A 9,347-nucleotide genomic window follows, 5' to 3' on the forward strand; every position below is an offset into this window, starting at 1 on the left:
ATATGGCCCAATATTGGAAAAGGCTCTCATCTATATTGACGATATTTTGCTCTTTTCTCCTGATGCAAAAGCCCATCAAGCGTTATTGGCCCAGTTTGCTTCTATCACTAGAGCCCATGGTATCATGTTGTTTAAAAAGAAAATGATTATTGGACAGACGCAAATAGAATTCCTTCGGATGAAATTATCCAAAGGACAATATGAAGCCCAACCACATATAGCCCATGAACTACTCAAATTCCCAGATGAAAATCTCACAAAAGTTCAGGTGCAACAATTCTTGGGCATCATCAATTACTTACGAGACTTTGTTCCCCGACTGTCTGTACTGACAAGGCCACTCAGCGATATGCTCAAAAAGAATAGTCCAGAATGGTCACATGACCAAACGGTGGCAGTCAACAAACTGAAAGAAATCATGCAAAATTTACCACCTCTAAAAATTCCTTCTGACGGAAAACGTGTTCTTCAAACAGACGCCAGTGACCAACATTGGGGTGCTGTCCTTCTAGAGCAAGATGAACAGGGTAAAAGACGAATATGTGGATACAAGAGTGGACACTTCAAAGATTCCCAGCTCCATTATCATTCAACACTCAAAGAACTGATTGCAATCAAGATGGGAATAACAAAATTTGAGTTCCACCTCATCGGCCATCATTTTTTAGTGGAAACCGATTTTGCTGCATCAAAGGGAACGATAGACCTAAAAAAGAATAAGACAACCAATACTCAACTTTTGAGATTGGCAACATGGTTTGATCATTACTCTTTTGAAATAAAACACCTTCCCGGAAAAGAAAATATCTTGACCGACCTCCTATCTAGACCTAAGTCTATAAATATGGTATCCTCACACCCACTCAAAACCATCCCTTTAATCAGCCACAACTCGTCCCATACCATACCATTCCATACATATATATAATGGCATCATCATCATCATCATCGCAAAAGAATTGCTCATTTCCCTGCTCATTTCCCCGAGATGCAAAGCTCATCCTTTTTAAATCCAAAAAGTCAGCAAAGGAAAAAGCCTCTCACAGGGCTATTTATACTCACGAACAGATTCTCTCCAAACTTGGACCCTATTTTCAATATGATTTTTTGATTCACCCAAAGTATCCTTTTGCCCATCTCGTCCCCTTTTGAACTGCACTTTTCACTCCAAAGTCCATAGCCCATCTTTTTTGGTACCTAACATGCCTCTGTACAATGGCTGTCGAAGTCCAAACTATGGCTCTTCACACTGCTATACAGTCGTTCCTCGAACAAGAAAAAAATAAACCAGCCTACGAAATCCAAATGGACATTTTGTCTTGGTGCGCTCCCCTAGAGGAGTGGCAAAAAATACTCTGGGATGAATGGGAAAAGGTTCGCAACAATCGACACGTCTTTATTTATCCATCAGGACCACATGTAGCCAACATGATGGATTGCTATACAGTCTTCTTTATCAGTCTTAATGCAAAATTGGACGAGAATAAGAAAATAGTTTGCAATCCCACTTTTGAACTATACGGATCCCAGGAAGCACCTTTCAGAGAGCAAGATGCAGAGTACAGAGATCTCCAAAAGATTATCTTTGAGAAAAATCAGACTATTCCACCAGAAATTTGGCCAAGAATGGAAGATGATGCCCCATGGGAAATGTTCCCCTCAGATTATTCACAACGCATAGCAAGGGCTCTAGAAAAGTTCCAAATTTCCGAGAATAGTCACAATCAGGTCCAAGCCCCTAAAGCAAAAAAGGCAAACTCATCACTATTCAAAGAAACAGACACTGTGGGGGTCCTACTCCGTAAGACAAGCATTTTTGAAGATTCACAAGATCCATACATGGACCAAGAAATCAACCAGGATCCCTATCTCTTTCAGTACAATGGATTGGAATGGGAGATCGTCTATTCTGATTATGATGCATGTCCACCAGCTGGAAGTGATGAAGAAGATGAACCATCAGGTTGGCACCCACTTCAAGAAGACCCCAATTATGACTTAGACTACAATGCTGATCACGAGCCAATTATCGACCGCTAATAAGAAGAATGAAAGAATTCCAAATCTCCTATTTGTGTAAGATAGCAATAAGTGGAAAAATTCTTTATAGTCATGATGTTTGTAGGAATTTTTTTTTATCGTTTGGCATTTTCTATGTTTGTCAGTTAGTCAGTTTGTCCATTTGTTGTCAGACTGTCTTTTTCTCCGTTTCTCATTTTGTTGGTTTGTCCTTTTGTTGTCAGAGTGTCCTTTTGTGTGTTTGTTTGCTTATAGGAAATTTCTAGGAAGTTTCCTATTTTGTATGGTACTTCATGTAAATGGCTATATATAGAGCCATCCTTTTCATTGTAAGGACATCAAAAAACTTTCTACTAAATAAATTTCTAGTGTTCTTCTCTCAAAATGTTCTTTTAAATTTTCTTTAAGAGATTTCTGAGATAGTGATAGTGTGCATTATGGGTCATACTTAATAGATATTACTGTTATGAGTTAGGTATCACTCAAGTGTAAAGATACTAAGCAATCTATCCTTCATAATCGTAAGTCACGCTGCAGAGTCGTAAGTCGTACTGATTCTTGTGAGAACATTGCTCAAGTTGTCTTTGATCTTGATGATGCTTAACTTATAGCAGTAACCCTACTGGTATCAGAGCCATAACTCATACTATCCTATTGACGAGTCTCTGCTTTCCACAATGGCTAATTTTGACGAATCATTAAGCTCGCTCAGTACTCTTTCCGCCCCTCTTGCACTTACACCCTCTCCTACTTGTCGCAAATAAACTTCTAATAAGCTAGACTTCCTTTGTGAACTTTCTTATGTTCTAGACGAAAATAAAATTACGTCTGATTTTCTTCCTCTCTTAAATCCATATCAACCTTTCACCAAGACCCCTTCCTCTTTTACTAGATCCATTAAAGCACTTATTAAACCATCTTTCAAAGCTTCAAAAGAATACATTCAAGCCTCAAAATTCAGTCAGTGCCAACTTGCACCAACACCAGAGGTCCAATTTGTAACTCTTGAAATCCCCCCTGAACTCCCTCTGCAATGGATGGCACAGGGGTATACCCACATCCACTTTGGTGCTATTCGACTTGCTCTCAATTATCATGGTCGTAAAGGCCTTCCGGTTAGCGCTCGTATTGGTCTTCTTGATACTCGAATGAGGAAATATCAACATGTCAGTATAGCTACTATTAAAACTACCTTAAATGCAGGAACAGTGGTCGTCACTCTGTTTCCCAATTTCAACATGTCTCTCAGAGATAATCGGCTGACTGATGCTTTTAAAGTAAAAGTACAGACAGTAGGAGTAGAACAAGACCCAACCTCTCTTGGCGCCACACTCCACTATCAGATGGCATATCGACTTCAGGATCATGCTCTTGATCTTAACATTCCTCAAACACAAGATGCTTTACTCATCTCCGTCGATTCTAAACAGGTACCCACCTGCACACATGTCCCAAAGCAAATGACCACTGAAGAACTCACAAAGCTCTTACCCAAGTCGTGGGTCACCAACTATGAAAAACTTCATAAGCCACAGCCTATGGTTCAGACCACAACTGAACCTTCCTACCATACAAAAGAAGATGGGTCTATCGAAATTATTTTTGACAGAAGCCAAACAAAAACACCTAGCTGTTTTTACACCCAATATGTCATCACACCAATCCACCCAATAGATGCAGAAATCTTGTTCTTTGATTCCCAAGGAAAGCCAATTTATGCTTTTGAATCCTCCGACGGGCATAAATACTTGGCCGATCAGGTGTATATATTAATTGGAAAGCTTGGCTAACTTTGAATAATTCTAGTCTGATAAGAAGAATTTAAATTGCCATTCTTGCTGTTGTGTGCTATGGTATTTGATTGAACAGGAACAGATGTATTTTTGACAATTGTTCTAGAACTGATTTGTCTATAATTGCTGAGGTGAAAAGCATTGTTTTGTATAGATTACATCTTGTAAAAAATAGAAAAATGTCTAGACAGGAGAGATTATTTGTCAACAAGATTCGATGTAATTAATTTTTTGTTGTGGTTGGCTCTTTAGTTTGTTGGTGAGAGCTTTGAGGGTGTATTTGCTAAGTTGATTAATGAATTTTCTTCTTAATAAAAAAAATAACAATAAATAATTATTAGTACTATATCATAATAAAATTATTTTAGAGTAAATATAATATTTTATACACGTATTATAATTTAGAATAAAATTATTAATTTTACGTAAGTAAATTTATAAAATATATGTATATATTTTATTAAAATGTAATTATTCTTATATAGAGGTATACTTTGTTAATACGAGACTTAAAAAATGTATAGTTAATTACAATTTAGAGGTTATTCTTATTTATAATTGGCCCAAATTGACACTTGATTTTTTCATAACAAATTAAAAGTTATTCTTGAATAGAGTATTTTTATATAGATGTTCTACTATATAAACTAAGAACACTTCGCGTGTTGTTTATAAATATTTTTAATTATATATATAAAAATCATTTTAAGTACCATTTCTATCTTAATTCACAATATTATAATAATAATAATAATAATTTACTCAATTAATTTTATAAATATGCCCTCGACTATAATGACTTTATTATTGTTAGGTTATTTATGAACCGTGTCTCCTAATCTGAGCATAGATTTTATTTTATTTTTTTGAGTACAATGAGCATAGACTCTTAATGTGTAAAATAATAATAATTATAATGTAAAATGAGAAAAATAATACAAAAAAAAAGTAACAATTAGAATAATAAATAGAATATTTTTTTTTCCCGAACTATGCTTTTCTAAACTTTTTTTTTAATTTTTTTTTCCGAACTATAACTATCATTGCAAATGCCATTTTTATTTATATCTATTCCTTTTCTTAAATAATTAGCTGACATAGCTGTATTTAAACTAAACATTGATATATTCATATAAAAAGAAATTTTTTCCATAAAAAAAAAAAAAAAGTAAAAATTGAGAAATTATTCAAAAATGGGAAGATCTAAAACAAAAAAAACATCTAAAAAATTAAAACTCAACATAAAGATTAAAAATATTGTTTAATCCAAAGAAGCGCTAAATATTATAGGAACAAAAGATCAAAAATTGAAAGAATTTAAACCAAAAAAAAATAATTTTAAAAAATGAGAAATTTATAAATTCACTATAAAATACTGAATTAATAAAATGGAAATATAAGATGAAGATGCTATAATAAAAAATCATTAATTAAAATTAAAATTTTAAATATTAAGAAAGAATAAATATAGTGAACTAAAACCCAAATAAGTGGTAAATATGAAATATCGTATATTTTTCTTATTTGAATTTTGTTTTTAAAATTATCAATAAATATAATTTTGAATCTGAAATAGATATTTAATAAAGTAATTTACATTTTGTTAGATTATTTTTATTTTATTTTTGAATCATCAGTAATCAAAATTTGAATCTGAAATAGATATTTGATAAAATAATTTATGTACTTTTTTTTAGATTGTTCTTAATAAAATATTTAATTATTAAGATATTTTTGAAAAAAAAGTACTTAATATGATTTTTTGAATAATTAAAATAAAATAATATTAACAATAATTAAAATAAATCATAATATTGTAATGATTTTGTTGGTGAGGATGGTTATGCGATTTAGTTAGTAATATTTTTTTTTTTGTTTATTATTAGTCAATATAAATTATAAAAAGAAAAAAAATAGAATTTATATGAGATTTAGCTAGAAATACTTTTTATTAATTTAACTTTAATAAAAAATAGAGCATTTAAAACTAAGATTGCCATGTACACGTGCCCCTCAAATTATGCATATATGTTTATGTTGATCTCAATAAGTGATTAACCGATAGCAGGGTCGTATAGATCTGATGTTTGCTACGAGTTGCACACACAAGAATGGAAAGTAATAAACACACAGATTTGTTATAGAAGTTTTACTCCCTTGTGATAGCGGGTAATGATCTACTCTCATTTTGGTGGTATTGATGCCTAGAGATAATACTATTCAGATCGCTATATGTAGGAACTGATATAGCTCTCTATAAGGATACAAAACATGGATCAAGTAGGCAGATCTCTAATGAGAGAGATGAATGGCCTTAGAGGCGTGAGAGAGAGAGAGAGAGAGAGAGAGAGAGAGAGAGAGAGAGAGAGAGAGAGAGAGAATATGGTTTCAGACTTAGAGTGATTTGGAGGCTAGGTTAAGATTTTGTGACTTAGCCTTTCTAGGTTAGAGTTAAGGCCTTTATATAGGAAGCCTGAAACCCTAATTTACAATGAAACCCTTAGATATTTATATATAAATTGATTAAATACAAAAGACTAAACTAACCCTTGAAAGCAGATATTTCCATCAGTTTGCTGGGTTGTTAAGGCCGCGCCAATTCCCAAGTAGCTTGTTGTCCACATTTTGGGCTACGCATAGAGTCTTGCTAGGTTAGTCCTAGCCACCCATAGACCTATAGGGGAGGTCTGGCCAGCCATGCTCCTACCAGGACCTGGCAAGTCATGTGTCTGCCACGATCCTGCAGGTCACTATAGCTTTACCAAGAGGAGGCCAGCTTTGTACACCATTTCCTTGTAGAGGCCAAATTCCCTTGGTCGAATGGAAGCTCCCTTGGTCCAAAAGTTACTTTTTGGCCGGTCAGCTTGTGCCCAGATCCTGACTGGCCTATTTGCTCACTCTGGCCAGCCTATAGGCTTCTCTTCACCGGCCAAGGATGTTTATATAGCTCCTTGAGGGCTCGCTATATGCATCTAAGCCCAAAGTAAACATATAGGTACAGACACACACTAATTTGGATAGATCCTATCATGTTACTAGGTTTATACACAGATGAAAGAAGACTGCAAAATTTACTTGTTACAAATTATTTATTTGACCTATTGACAATTGAACCATTGGTTATAATCATATCATTGGATCTGTCAATAAGTTAACTATGGCAATTTAGATCAAACAATAATAGGTTTTATAAAAACAAGTTTTAATAATAAATAATATATTAAACACACACATGCAACAAACTGGATAGTTGGATATAGAATTTATTTAATTTAAATTAATTTTCAAAAAATCTAAATAATAAAATATTATTTTTGAAAATTAATTAAATTAAAATAAATAATTAATTTAAAATTAAACCTATAAATTCGAAAAATTAGGTTTTCAACAAACCTAAATATCTATTCAAAAATGTCAACTAACTTTTCAAAATTTATGTTATTTAAAAAAAACCAAAATAAAATAAAATAATAAATAAATATCATTTCTCTGATTTTATAATTTAATTTAAATAAAATAACAAAAATTTAAAGGGTAACAAAATATCTGGTTATATTTTTAAAATTTCCTAGATTAAAATATATCTTATTTTAAATTTCAAATAAAGTCATTTTATAAAATTAATTAAATAATATATAATATAAAATATCTGACCTTAAATTTAAAAATAAGATAAAATAATCAAATTTTAAAAAATAAGGTAACCAATTAGGCAAAATATCAGATTTTATCTATTTTCAAGTTCAAAATCTACTAATATCTAAAATTGATTAATTTTATTTTGATAATTAGATTTAAGATTTGAAAACTAAAAATCTAAATGCAAAATTGCACAAAAAATTTGAAATTAATTCCATGAAAAGCATGAAAAAATCAAAAAAATTGAAAAAAAAAAAAATTGCATTTGGTGCGGGTGGTATGCATTGCATACCATCTGTGCGCGCAAGGAAGAGGAGTTGCTGAGGATTACCGCACACGCACCTTGCATTGCAGAATTTCTGCGCGCGTGAGGGGGATTCAGACAACATATGGGCGAGTACCTTCCGACAAGCCCCTATCTGAATGTGCGTGCACCCCGAGTGACACTCGGGTGTCCGCGTGTGCATGTAGGCACTCGTTTCCTATTTTTTTTTTTCAATTTTTCAAAAAATCATAACTAATTCAAATAAAATTGAAATCAAGCTCTATTCAAAAGTAAATTGCTTAATTTTTTCCATCCTATCCAAGAAAAATAATTACAGAATGAAATTCTAACTATTTTACGTAAAAAATTTGCAAACATCAAACAATCATCAATAAACACATAGATCAACATGAATCACATCCAAATCATACATACATCATTTTAAATCCATATTTCTTGAAAGTAAATCAATTACCATGGCTCTGAGGCCAGTTGTTGGAATATATTTTACCAGGACCTAGATTTACTAACAAGTATGTTTTTAACATTCTAAATATGAACTTTTAAAACGATAAAAATAAACACATAAAAGGTATGAGAAACCTTACATTGGTTGCAGCGGAATGATGAAATGACTCATTCCGCTCAGATCTCTAACCCTTGTATCCTTTCTGTAGCAGAGTATCACCAAGATTTGAGCCCAAAACTCCTTCAGTTGTTTGGATTCTTCACAGTCTTACACACTATGATTGAAGACTAACTTGCTATGGGTAGGCATGTACTCAATCACTAAAGCTTGAATTTTAATGGGGAAGAAGACTATATGATTTCAAATTAGAAGAGAGAAAAGAAGAAGAAGAAGTCTCAAACTCTCTAGTTGTCTGACAAGAAGAAAACTAGGTCAACAGTCATTAGTTGGATTTTGAGACCATTCTTTTCTTTTTATATTAATTCACTTAGGGTTAGGATTGAATTATTTGGAATAAAAAATGATAAAATAATAGCAAAAATAAGAGTTAGTTGCCGACCTTATTTGGGTCCATCACTAGTTAGATTTTTACCATTTTTCTCAACCATTTATCTATTTTTTACAAATACCACTTTTTGTAATTTTAATCCTATAAATGCCAAAACTATTTATTTAATAATTAGTTATCAAATAAAATTGTCATTTACAATATTTATTAATTAGACTCCACAAAGTCTCTTAATTAACAAATAAACCCTAAAATTCTATTTCTTCACAATCAAGCCATAACTTAGTGAAAATTCATAAACTAGACATAGTCTAATTTTAGAATTATAATTGATTAATTAAAATCAATTAACTGAGTCTTACAAGCAGTTTGTCTCAACTAGTATGGGGACCATGGGCCTATATACCCGAGCTTCCAATAAGCATATCTAGAATTTACCAAGTAAATTCCCTAACTTATTGATTCCTCCTTGCACGACTATAGATTTGGAATTGCACTCTCAATTATATAGAAAGCTCTATATGTTCCACGATATAGATATGCTATAAATTATCTACTTGTTATAATCTTAATAATCAATGATCCTCTATAGATGATTTACATTGAGTAGGGAAAAATTTACCATTACACCCTTAAATGTATTTTATCCTTAAA

This window comes from Cannabis sativa, chromosome 3, assembly GCF_029168945.1.
Source record: "Cannabis sativa cultivar Pink pepper isolate KNU-18-1 chromosome 3, ASM2916894v1, whole genome shotgun sequence".
Lineage (NCBI taxonomy): Eukaryota > Viridiplantae > Streptophyta > Magnoliopsida > Rosales > Cannabaceae > Cannabis > Cannabis sativa.